The sequence below is a fragment of the Trachypithecus francoisi genome, unplaced genomic scaffold (assembly GCF_009764315.1).
Source record: "Trachypithecus francoisi isolate TF-2019V2 unplaced genomic scaffold, Tfra_2.0 Lachesis_group7, whole genome shotgun sequence".
Classification (NCBI taxonomy): domain Eukaryota; kingdom Metazoa; phylum Chordata; class Mammalia; order Primates; family Cercopithecidae; genus Trachypithecus; species Trachypithecus francoisi.
In genome coordinates, this window is record NW_022681472.1 from 97,640,023 (window position 1) to 97,652,720 (window position 12,698).

Below are 12,698 nucleotides of genomic sequence, written 5' to 3' on the forward strand. Positions count from 1 at the left end.
CCCCGCCCAGCCCCCTCCCTCTGACCCTCTTGGATGGGGTCAGAAGTCTATGCCTCCAGTCTCTCTCCTGCCCATCCCCCATTCAGCTCGCTCTCACCCCATCCATGCCTGGTCCTTGCACCTGCACAGCCTTCAGCCAAGCAGCCCTCCATTGGGTGCCGCCCATTCATTTACCCACCTATCCCGTCCATCCTCACCCATCTCTTCCCTCCATCCTTCTACCCCATCGTCCTCCCGCCAGCTCTCCAGTCATCTGTCCATCCATCCGTCCACCCCACTTCCATCTACACCCACCTACCTCATCCATCCGTCCACCGTCTATCCACCCACGCACCTGCATTGCCTAGGCACAACCCCTCACTTCCTTCCCTCCATTCATCTGTGTGTCCGTCCTGCCGTCCACCATCCATCATCCAGCCAGCCAGTGGGGCCACTCCCCTGCTCCTGGAGAAGGCCGAAAGCAGGGACCCAACTCTTGGCTTCTCTGCTGCGCGGGGCAGGCACCGGGCTCTCCTAGGTGTGCGCGCGTGTGTGCATTTTATCCGCCCCCCCTTATCTCGCTCCCCTCCCCCCACGCCCCCGCCCCCCGCTCGCGCTCCCCCTCTAATGTGTGATCTGGAAGCTCTATAAAGCCTGATGTAATCCGTAATGCAGTCTCTGGCTCCCGATTCGGGATCCAGTTTCAGAGAGGAGAGATTGGGGAGCGCCGGCAGCCGGGTGGGGGGAAGCAGCTCTCGCCTCTCTCCTCCTCCTTCTCCTCGTCCTCGGCCTCCTCCTCCTCCTCCCCGCGCCGCCCCGCCCCCGGCTCGGCTCGGCTCGCCCCCCCCCCCCTCCCCAGGAAGGGAAAAAAGGCGAGAAGAGCCGGGCAGGCGAGAGGAGCCGAGCGGCGGCGGCGGCCGGAGGGAGCGGCGGGCGCAGGCGGCGGCGGCGGGCGCGGCGTTGGCGGCGGCCCCGGCGGAGCGAGCGCGGAGCCGGCGAGCCGGGAGCACAGGCGGCCGCGCCGCGTCCTGGCCCGGCCCGGGCCCGCGCGCCCAGCATCGTCCGCAGCGCGGGCATCCGGACCCTCCGGGCGCCCGGGGGGCTCCAGCAGGCGCGGGGGAAGGGGAGGGGGCCTGCGTGCGCCGGCGGGTGCGCTCCAGGGGGCGTCTCGGTGAGGCCCGGAGCGGGCCGGGGGCGGCGGCGGCTGGAGGAGCCCCCCCCACCTCCGGTCGGGCGCCCGGCTCGGCCGCCGGCGACGCGAGGCACTCGCGGGGATTTGCAACTCGCCGGATCGAGTCCTTGCCGGCGGGGCCGCTGCTGCTGGGGAAGGTAAGGAAGGCTCCGGCGGGGGCTGGGGGCGCGGCGGGTGGGGGCGCAGCGAGGGTGGGAGGGGGCCGGGGAAGGTGCGGGCGCCCAGACTTCCTAACTTCGCCGTTTGGGGCTTCGCAGCTCCGAGGTTTTGCGCTCAGAGCTCGGGAGTTTGGACCCCCACCCCCTACCCCCTCAGCCCCTTGCCTCCTCCAGCGGTGGCGATGGAATGTGGCAGCTCCCCGCGAGCCCGCATTGGGCAGGCTGAGGAGGGGGCGACCCTGGACCCAGGAGAGGCTCCTCGGCTCTGCTCGCCTCCTCCCCATCCACACACCACAGCCTGGCACCCCTCCTCATCACATGCACAGGGCAGGCCGGGGAGGGCGTTCCCGCGGTACCCCCAGCACACACAGACGCTGGCGGGGGCCTAAGGGTGCCCCCACGGCCCCCAACAGCCACACACAGACGCAGCAGGCTCCGGAGAGCCCCTGAGCGTGTCCCCCTCCTGCTAATCACGTCCAGAGCCCCTACAGACATTGTAGGGGCCCGAGACGTCCTCCCCCCACGCACAGAGCCTGGGGCAGGCAGGAGAAAACCCCAGACTCCTTCTCGAAGCCCTTGCCGGTAGAAGCCTCCCCTGTAACCTGGCATTGGCGGTGGAGACTCCCTGGAGGTTCTCTCCCCCACTTCGGGTGGAGGGCTATTTTTGCGCCCCCCACCCCCACGCGAACGCCCTCGCTCTTCCCTCCTTGTCTACCTTTGCACTGGGTCGGACAGGCCGCGCAGATAAGCCACTCTCAACTTTGGGCCGGCCCTGTGCCCTCTCCGCTCCAAGCGCCGAGCACTCCCGGGTCCGCGTTCCCGGTGAGCAGAGGCCGCCGGCCCTCCGCCGTCGCCGCGCTAGCTAGGAGCCGCGCAGAGCTGCCTCGAGGAACGAGCACGGCCCCCGCCCCCTCCTGGGGAGGTTGGGGGCTCTGGACCCGGCCAGGAGCCCTCTCCCCAGGTTCCCGCGACCCCCTGGGCAAGGTAGAGAGCGCTTCCGGCCTCGGGAGGGGGCGGCGGAGCTGAGAATCACCGCGAAGCGAGGTGACCGGGAGGGCTTGACGGAGGCTGCGGCTCCGAGCCCGGGTCCCTCCTCCTGGCCGCGGCGGCTCCTGCTTGGCCACTCCCCGGCAGCCTGAAGAGAACGCCTAACCTGGCACCCCAGCCCCAGGCCGCTGGGCACCTTACCCCTTTCCACTTTTATTTTGGGCTTCTAAGTTTCTTGGAGCGCAGGCGCCCAGGCTGGGACCCGAAGAGCCCTAAGCCAGCCCTCCTTCAGCATCCGTTCCCGCCGCGACCTCCCCATTCTTCCTCCGGGTCTGGGGCGCAGATTCCTGGGCTGCAACTCCGGAGTAGTTGAAAGGCAGGAAGGCGTGTGGGCGGGTAGGGGGCCTGCACTCCTGCCCCAGAGAAGCTGCTTGGCGTTTGTGTTGGGGAGGGGGCTGGAAGGTCAGTTCTCCCGCTCCACCCTGGGAACCCAAACAGACCTTTAGTGCTCTCCCCCACAGACACAAACACACGCCCCTTGGAGCGAGAGCCGCCGCGGGGGAACAGCAAAGGCCGCGCGGGCGGAGGCGGGGAAAGGGGAGCTGGGTCCCTTTTCGTATCTGGGAGGGAGGTGGTATACGGTGTGTGGGGTCTGGGGAGGCGACTATCACGTCTCCTAGAACCCTCATGTCTTCCAGTCCTCTGCGACCCCGGCTGCCCAGGAGGCAACGAGGGAGGTCGAGCCGCTCCCTCCCGTGGGCGGCAGCGAAACTCTGCGCCCGCACGCCGGGGTGCCGCCGGGTCCGGCTTTGAGTACCCAGCAAGGTCAAGCAGGCGAAGGAGGGGGCGGGGGTTCCTGGGCGCGCCCGCGTCCGCGCACAGTCGGGGCCTTGGAAGGGGGTGTGGGCAGCCGGCCCAGCCAGTCCCGCGCGCCCGTCGCCCGCGCCGGGTCCCCGGAGGCGGACGTTGCGCGCGTTCGGGGATCCCGGAGCGCCCGGCGCCCCACGCCCTCCCTCTCGGCTCGCTAGCTGCTCTTTGGCGCTGCTTTCAGACTTGTTGCGCCTCGATCTGGGGGGCAGAAAGCTGGCCCGGGAGCCCCGGCGGCTGAGGACCGAGCCGCGAAGTCCAGGGATGCGCCAGAGAGGCGCGCAGCTCCGCCGGCGGGCGCTGCGCTAGGGGCTCGAGCCAGGAGTTTGCCGCCTCTGATCCCAGGGAAGGGCGCTTGTTCCTGCCGGGGTCCCGCGCGGGGGCGGAGAGGGGGCGATCCGTCGCCTCGGCCTCAGGCAGCACTCCTCCTGATCCTGGGCTAGGGAGGGGGCGCAGCCAAGTTATGGAGCCCTCCGAGGCCCTTCCCTTGCCCGCAGGCTCCGGCCCCTCTCGGACCTCGGTGACCGCGTCCATGAAATGGGGGCGCGGGCTCTGCTCTCGGATCCCTTCTAGCCCCCGACCCTCCGCGCTCGTCCCGAGATCCAACGTGCCAGGTCCGCAGCGTGCTGGGTCTGCGGCGTCCGGGCGGCCCGGGTCCCAAGACCATCTGCGCTTGCGGACACAGCCGCGGGGCCGAGCATGAAGGGCCCCGGGCAGGGCTAAGCAAGCGCCCGAGGTCCAGGCAGCCTCCCGCGGCGCCCTCTGCCCCTGACCAGCCCGACCCCGCCTCCGTGAGTGGGTCGTGGGGCGCGGAGCCCGTCCTCCGGGGACGCCGCGAGGCTCCGGGCCCAGGCGGCCAGCACGGGGCCGCAGTGGCGGAGGGCGGAGGGCCGGCGCGCTGCCGCTGACTGCCGGGAGAGGGCGCCCGCACTGCGCCCGCGCGGCCCTGCCCGCCCTTCCGTCTCCTCCGCGCCCGGCCCGCGGCTCTGGCCCCATCTTGGGCAGCCTCGGCCGCCCCCGCCCTCCCGCCAGCCCGCGCGCCATCCGCTCCCGCCGCTGGGTCCCATGACGCGCCTCGCGTCTCGGCCCGAGCCCCCCTCTCCGGCCCGGCCCGGTCCCCGTGTGCGGTGCGCTGGCGTGAGCGCGCATTTGCGTGCTTGTGTCCATGTGTGCCGCGCATGCATGTGCGTGCCCGTCCGGGAGGCAGGGGGCACATGTGTGCAGGCATGCAGACTTGCACATGTGTGTGCGTGGCGGGGGCGGGTCTCACGCCAGTGTGGCCCCGGATGGCAGGATTTAGTCAAACCCCGTTTTACCGTCGGCTCTGGCTCTGGGCTGCCCCCCGGTCTGCTGTGTGTACACGGGATGGACTCTGGGAGGAAAGCCCCAACACCCGACCCTCAGCAAAGACCCGGAACCGGCAGGGTGTTGTCAACCCCTCCTGGCCCGCAAGCCCACGCCCTCCCTTTGTCCTCTGGAAGCCTCCGGCCTCCCTGGCTGCAGCTGCGCCATCGGCAGAGCTGTGACTTCTGGGTAAACACGCACAGGCCCGGGATCCCCCTGTAGACAGCCCGCGTGCACACAGAGGAAGTGGCACTCACTAGACGCGTGGGTGCCCACGTGTACACCCTCGCACTGGGAGCAGGGTAGGGGGCAAGGGGGAGGGCGTGGTCCTGTGCAATGCCCCCCCAAGCGCTGAGGCTGCGGGAATATGCAGGAAAGAGCCCCTGAGCAGCTCTGCCAAGGAGGCTCTGGGGAGTGCAAGAAAGCAGCCTACAGAGACCTAGAAGTGAGGCTCAGCCAGGAGGCATCCCACGGAAGGGCAGGTGGGTGGGTGATGAAGGGGTCAGAGGTCCGGGCAGAAGGAAGATCCGGCTGTGCAAAGGCCCTGGGGCAGGGCATAGGGTGGGTGTGAGAAATAGACCAGAGCTGGAGAGGAAGGTGGGAGGCAGGACAGGGGGCTGCAGAGGGGTCAGGGCCAGACCTGAGCCCTGAAGGTCTTGGCCCATGTCCTGGGAGCTGCTGTCAGGAGCCACAGGAGGGTCTTGAACAGGGTAGGTGGCTTGGCCTGATGGGGATGCCGAAGAGATGGGGTGCCCCATGGGCCTCAGGTCATAGGGCCCGTCCGGAGGCTGAGTGCACAGCCTATTGAGTGCCGCTGCCACACCCATAGCTGCACTGCACAAAATGCACGCCACATTCATCACAGTGGGCCGCAGCCAGCCCCAGCACCACCCAGCAGACCCAACACCAACACACACTCCGGTGTGAGGCGCAGGCAGACACCCAGAGCAGGCATACGTGTCCCCACAAAGGCAAGAAACACGGAACGTCAGGGTGCCACCACCCCAAAAACCTGCGCCCTGTTGTGAGCTCACGAGAACACGCATCAGCACGAGCACACGGGTGCACACGGCACCCCCGCCCCGCGATGTATGCCTGTCTGTACACCCAGAGGGGAAGAAGGGGAGGTTCAGACCTACAGACCACACCATCCAGAGGACACAGCCTGGATGTTGATGTCCGGGGATGGGGCAGGGAGGCCCCCGCAGGCAGGGACTGGGAGTGGGACCCAGGGGGTGCTGGCCGTGCGTTCTGCTCTGTGACCTTCATCAGGCCCCGGTGCCTCCTTTCCTCATCTGTGCTCTGCTCCTCGGGGTTATGGTGAGGATCTCCCTTCCCCCACAGACAAAGCACAGCCGCTGAGGAGGGACTCCGGACGTCTCCACTCCTGCCCCACCCTCCCTCTCTCTTCTTTTTTCATACTAACTCGTTTCTGTTAATTGAGGAAGCAACAAAAAATAGGATCAGTACCAAAGGACTAGCCTCCTTCCTCTGCAGAGCCCTGGTCCCCTCGCCTCCTGCCACCCCTGTCACAGGCTCTGTTGTCCGGGGCTACCCTGCCTGGATGGACCTGTGGGAACCTCTGCCCCTCCTCCCTCCTTCCCTGCATGGGTTTCACAAACGCAAACATGTACACACCCACTCTCTGTCCTTTGTCCTGCTCCTCGACAGCCGTAGCACCCTCATTTTTGACAGCAGCACCCTCACTGCTCCCCTACCATCTCACCCCACCCCATCACCCCCACGACCATTGCCCCCAGGCCACCTCAGCCACACCCTGCTGCCAGCACCTCCTGCTTGTGGCGTTCTGTTCTCTAGGGTATCCCTCTCTGGGGCTTGGTCAGGGGAAGGGCACAGCAGAAGTCCTCTCTGCAGCTTCACTGTCGGGCCCCCAGCCACTTGCCTTCCTGGGAGAGAAGCATGCGGCAGGCTGTTCCCCTGCAGCCCACCAAGCAACTGAGCTGTTCTGGCCCAGCGCAGCTGAGGTCAGGAGGACCCAGGGATTACTGGGAGCTCAGAGACTGGGGTGGACCTTGAGATGAGACAGTCCCTATGTCCTGGTGCCTGTCCCCCACTCCTCACTCAGCTGTGGGCCAGTTTTGGGGGTGCTGACTCTTGACTGAGATGTGTGGTTGAGGGGTCCCTGAAATAAGAAACACAGAGGAGCGGCCAGGAGGCTGAGAAGATGGCACTGGCTGGGCATTGGCCTGGGTGTGAGGCGGGGAAGGAGCCTTGCAAAGCCCACACCCCACCCCCGACCACCATGCATCCCAGCAGATCCTCCCAGGCCCTGGGGGCACACGGTCAGTGGAATCGCACTCCTGTCTGCTGGCAGGCCGACTTTGGGCCAGCACCTCTCTGAGGCTAAGTTGGCATCTCTGTGACAGGAATGTGGGTGGCCCTACCTGCCTGTCCTGGAGAGTGCCAGAGAGTCCAGGACACCATCACCCTGTGAAGTGCCAGGGAGAGGTAGGGCTGTCCAGACAAGTCTTGGAGAGGCCCCAGTTCCAGCTCCTCTGGGGTAATGGCCACCCCAGAGGAATGCATTTAAATAGGATTTCAGAGCTCCAGGGGAAAGGAACGGGATTCTGGGAGGAGAAGGGCCCCTGCACTCTGCACCCGCTCCCTGTTCCCCAGTTCCAGAGAGCCCGTCCCTGTGCCGGGCCCGGATCTCACGGGCAGCTGCTCCAGAAACACTTCCTCTCCACCACAGCGCACCCAGACGCGCACACAGAACCGCCCTGCCCCGCGCACACCTGCAAGACGTGTGCAGACCCACATGCTGGCAACGCACTGTGTGCACACACTTGCTCACACACCTGCACACATGCACGTGCACAGCCCTTGAACAGTGCACACACTTGTAACTCACAAAAGGAGCGTGCACTCACCCTGCACGTGCACACGCTTCGTCACCCCCCGGTAGCACACACACATGTGCACACTCAGGTGTGTAGCTCAGCTGGAACACGCACATTGTTCCCCACACTCGCTCACACACACCGCTCACACCTGCACAGCTTTCACTTGGACTCAGCACCCCATGCACACACGCACACAGTGCACACAGCCACACATGCATCCTCCAGCCCCGCCTTGTGCCAAGGCTGCTCACCTGCTGGACACACCTACTCTCTCCCTCGGTCTCGATCCTCCCAGATGCTGGACGCTGGCTGCAGCTGTTCCTCCCCATCGCCACATAACTGCCTGCCCGCCGTGGTGGGGTGGAGGCCTGGGTTGGGGCCTGCTCCCAGGGTACAGCCTCCTCTTAGGGGTCCTCAAGTCAGGAGACCAGCCACTGTGGAGTCCAGGCTGAATGCAGCCTCTTCCTCAGGCCCCCATACTGCTGCTAGGGGCTCACCGCCTGGCCGGGCAGCCCTGCCCTAAAGGGCAATTCCTAGGCAAGGTAACCCTCCTCACTCTGGCCTCGGACCGGCTGCGGAGTGTGCCTGGGACCTCAGTGCAGCAGGGCGGGGACAGAGGCCCAGGAGCTTCAGCACAGGGAGCATCTTTAGGGCCTGCAGGTGGCGTGGGGTGATGAGCCCTAGACTAGGGGAGGTGCAGTGAGGACCGGAGCCTGAGGGCCATTGGAAAGCTGGTGTCTGACGCCGGGCCAAGGTGGTCTGGGACAGTTGGGTGGGATGAGGGGTAACATAGCTCCTATTTTCCCTGGAGTCACTGGGGGCCGGTTGGTCCCTCTGGGCCTGTATCCATGTCTGGGGAATTGCAGGCTGCGATCACCTTGCCCTCTGCGGGTGGGGGGTCGGATGAAGGTCTGTGTGCCAGGGCAGAGCATGGGGCCAGCCAGAGCAGAGCTTGGCACAGCACAGGGCCCCTTCTGCCTCAGCTCCAGCAGTGGTCTCTGTAGGAAGGGCCTTTCTCTCCCCGCCAGCAGCTCTGGCCAGATTCTTTGGGCACCCCTGTGCCCAGGCAGCTGGGTGGGGCTGGACCTGGCAGGCCCTGTGAACATGGTGGACTACCACGCCCTTGGGGGACCACCCCCAGGGGGTCCGACCCTGCTGGCAGCCCTGCCCACCCCGGCCTGCCTCTGCTGTGGGTGGCACGTGACCTGGGCTCCCTATGGGCGGGCTTAGCTACCCTGCAGGTTGGCCAGTGGGGGTGTAGTTGGCACAAGCTGGGGTAGGGCAGGTGGCATCTGGGGGTCACCCTGTGTGGGGGAGGCTATCTTGGCACCCCCTCCTTGGCTTGGCTAGTCCCTGACTCTCTGGCCCACTTCTCATGGCTCTGAACCCCTGAGACACAAATAAGTTGTCCTGGGCCCACGTCAGGGGCCTTGCCAGGACCTCACAGGCGGGGGACGGTGCTGCCTCTGCTTCCGGTGACCAGGCCGCTTGAATGGGGGCCGTAGGCACCCTGAACGAGGAAGGCCAGCCGTCTGCCTCCCAGCCCCCTGGGCAGTCGGTGCCGAGGGTGCCCACCCCGCCCCTCCCCCCGTGCAGCCTTTTCTCGGGACACACAGGCGGGCACTGTTCAGAGGGCCGGCAGGACAACAGAGTGCCTTTTGTGGCTGGTGTCTGGGGATGCCATTGGTGGCCTGGGGTGGGCGGGGAGGGGATGCAGGAGGCCTGGGCCCAGGGTCGGGTCTGTCCGGTGTGGACTGGACCCAGAGGGGGCATGGGGTGCTGAGCCTCACGGAGGAGCCCCAGTGCCCCTGAGAGAAGGGCCTTGGACAGCATCCACCGCCCCGGGTGGGATGGTAGAGAAACCGAGGTGCAGGGCGTGATTGGAACCCAGGCCTGGTGGCAGGGTGGGGTGTGTGTGTGTGCAGTTTGCACAGGCACAGGATGGCGGTGGGAGGTGGCTGCAGTGCCTCTCATCTGAGGGTGTCCGTGATGGGGGTCACTGCCTCTCCCACCTCATGCAGAAGCTATGAGATTGAAGGAGGGGTTCGTGTATAATCTCAGGCCCGTTGCTGGCCTGCGGTCAGTGCGTAGTGAATGCTGGTGCCCTCTTCCCCTCACCGTGGATCCCAACTCTGCTCCCTGGCCCCGCGTGGCTGGCTCCTGCTGTCCCACCTCTCTGGGTCCCCTGTCTGCCAGCCCAGGCCCTCTCCCTGTCACCTCTGCCCAGAGACCAGCAGCACTCCCCTCCCTGCCCTTAGGCCACCTCGCAGAAGCTGGCCAGCCTCCTCTGCAGCAGAAGAGATGGGGGCTAGACACCAGAAAGAGCTTCCTGACAACAAGGGCAGTTTGACCCTGGAGAAGGTGACGAGAAAGGCAGGAACCTGTGAGGGCTTTGCTGGTAATTGGTCACTGTCCTTGGGAAGCCAAGGGGCAGTAGGTAGCGGGAACTGCCGTTACCCAGGCCAAGATATGGAAACCAATGACCAGACAAGTGGCCTGTGATGGGGACGAAGACAGTTGCTCACTTCTCTGCAAGACAGTTGATGACGGTTTTGCCACTAAATTGTAACACTTAAAGACAGAAATGGCCAGCCCCACACTGGTCCCCCACACTGGTCCCCCAGCAATGGGGGCAGCCCATGAGCCTCTCCCACCCTGTCACCTGTGGCCCGGATGCCCGGAGCTTGCTGTCTTCATGGTGGAGGCCTGGCTTGGGGTGGACTCAGGGGTCAGCCAGGCCTCAACCTTCAGCGTCCCTGACTGCTGCGTAGAGCAGGCCTTTGGAGGATGAGGCTGGAAAGGCCTGCTGGGGAAATCAAAGCACCTGCTGGAGAAGTACAGAGCTTGGATTTTGAGGGGCCAGGGCCAACCCCTGGGGCCCCGGGGCATCCTCCCAACTGAGGGGACCTGGGAGCTCAGGTGTGGCTGAGGGGAGGAGGGTGAGCCAGCCCAGGGGAGCCGAGGCTGGAGGTGCGGCTGTGCAGATACCACAGCAGCTGCCCCAGGGTGGAGCCATTGCTGGCCTCAGACTTGGACCCCTTTCTCCAAGGCCGTGACTGTGGTTCTCGCTAAACATAGCCTGTGGGGCACGCCCTCCTCTCCCAGCCCCATCTCTGGCCCCGCATCCCAGCAAGTACAGCCCTAAGCCCAGGCTGTCCCACTGCCACGTGGCTTTGTATAAATGTGCCACATGTGTGTGTTCATGCTCACATATGCACACTCACAGGCACACAAGCACACGTGCACACACATATGCACTTGGGCACACACAGGCACACGTGTGCACACATGCACATGCACTCGTGCACACACACATTGACACACACACATCTGCTTCTCCCCGTCCACATCTCAGTAGGGGCCACCAGCCCCTCCTCCACTTGCACACTGGAAGTCTCCTGTGACCCTGTCCGCATTAACCTTCCTCCTGGCCCGGACACTACACAGGCCCACTCCTACCCCCCGCAGGCAGAGGGACCCACTCATCCTCAGGGCCCCACTCAGGTGCTGACCCCTCTGGGATGCCACCCTGGGTGCCAGGAAGGACCAGTAGCCTACCCTGCATGCCCCACCCCGTCTCAGCTAGACTGTCAGCCAACACTGCGGCCATGTGACCTGGGCTGCAGTGCCTGGCTCGGGCCTGGCATGGGGGGACAGGAGCCTCAGGAGGTGGTCCCTGGTTACCCCAGCCTTGGCCAGCTCTCTGCCTGCCTGGGCCTGTCTTGGAGTGGTCCCATTGGAGGGTTGCGGGCAGGTGGGGTGCAGGAGACCTCGGCTGGCTCAGGGATGGGTGGGTCTGCTGGAGGCAGGGCAGAGGGTGAATGTGGCAGGTTGGAGGGGGCCCGTGCCCACTGGCAGGCTCAGGGGCTATCAGCCAAGACAACGGCCTGAGCTCCTGCCCAGCGTTGCCCAGTGGCCCAACCAGAAAAGGCAGGGTTGGGCCGGTTCTGTGGGTCTCAAATTCATGTCAGCTGGGCCGGCCTTCTGGCCAATAGGGCTTCTCCCAAGGCCTGCGCGGGGAGCAGCTCAGTCAGAGATATCTTAGCGGACACTGGGGAGCTGGGAAGTAACCTGAGCCCTCCTTCCCCACACCCCCCCACCGACTTGCTGATGGCACTTGTGGTCCCGCCTGTGGAACCCCAGGGCTTCAAGGTTTAAGAATCCCAGGGATGGGCCCTCCCTGAGATAGTCCCCTGAGGTCCCAGGTCCCTGCCGGGGCACTGGGCGTTGCCCTGCCAGACCTTAGCCCCTCCTCCCTACAGGTACCTCCTACCTCCTCCCTCTCCAGGCCAGAAGCGGGCCATGCACAGCTTCCATGCCTGGCTGGTGCTGGGACCTCCTCCTTCCCCCTCCTGACCACTCTCCTTCCCCATGGCCACTCCTGGCCCTCACACCCCTCCCTCAGGTCATCACCCCCAGGGTGACCCCAGCACTGCGAGGATGGGCCTTCTAAGGGGCGGTTCTGATGGGAGCACCAGCTGCTTCTCATCCCCTTTGCCACCTCTTGCCTACAGGGTGAGACTCACACCCCCAAGAGGGCTCAAGGGGTGGAGTGAGCTGGTGACAATGAGGGGTGACCAGTGATGCTAAGGCCCTAGGGTGTGCCAGGAGGCCTCCACTCGGCTCGGCTCTCAAGGGCCCGGGGAAAGTGCCAGGGGTACGCCCTCGTCCACCTGCTCTGGGGCCATGCGGGGCCATGCTGTGCAGAGAGCATGGGTGGTGACCCGCAGGCCCAAGCTGAATTCCAGGCTCAGGTGTCCAGTACCAGCTGTGAGCCTCCACCAAGGCACGGCCCCTCTGTGCCCATCTGTAAACTGGATCTGTAACGGGGTGCCTCAGCCACAGAGTGCCTGGCACACATCCTGTCTCCCTGTGAACCTGGGATGGACTCTTCTGTGTTTTCTCACCTAGCTGGAGCCTGTCCTGGGACACCCCTCCCTAGCCTGCACAGTCCACATGGCGTTGCGGACACCAGCCGCATTGTGGCCACCTGGGCTTATGAGGCTATGCCCCCCTTCCAGGCTGCCAGGTTGTACCAGTTTCCAGATGGGATGACCGAGGCACTAAAGACTCCATGCCCGGCCAAAGGCCCACAGTGGCTGGTCCTTGTGCACCCCAGCTCCTGTGCCCACTCCTGGCACGGCAGGTCCCAGGAACCTGCCCCAGCCTAGGAAGGCTGTGGGGTGGAGCTGCCAGGGCCTGGGATGAGGAGGGGAGAGGTGGGCCCTGGCATCTTGAGCTGTGCGGGTCCCTCTGGGGGAAGGTGGTGCATCTGGGGGTGACACCAAGTCAGGGTCAGGGCTAACA

At 65.6% G+C, this 12,698-nt stretch overlaps 1 protein-coding gene across 1 annotated transcript in view; it reads left to right on the top strand.

Moving 5' to 3' along the window:
* Positions 1-1,145: 1,145 nt before the first annotated feature.
* ADGRB1 (adhesion G protein-coupled receptor B1) overlaps positions 1,146-12,698 on the top strand; it is a 96,984-nt gene continuing 85,431 nt past the window's right edge. The window contains 1 exon segment of the mRNA XM_033202934.1: positions 1,146-1,308. The gene's annotated coding sequence lies outside the window, so the exon portion shown is untranslated.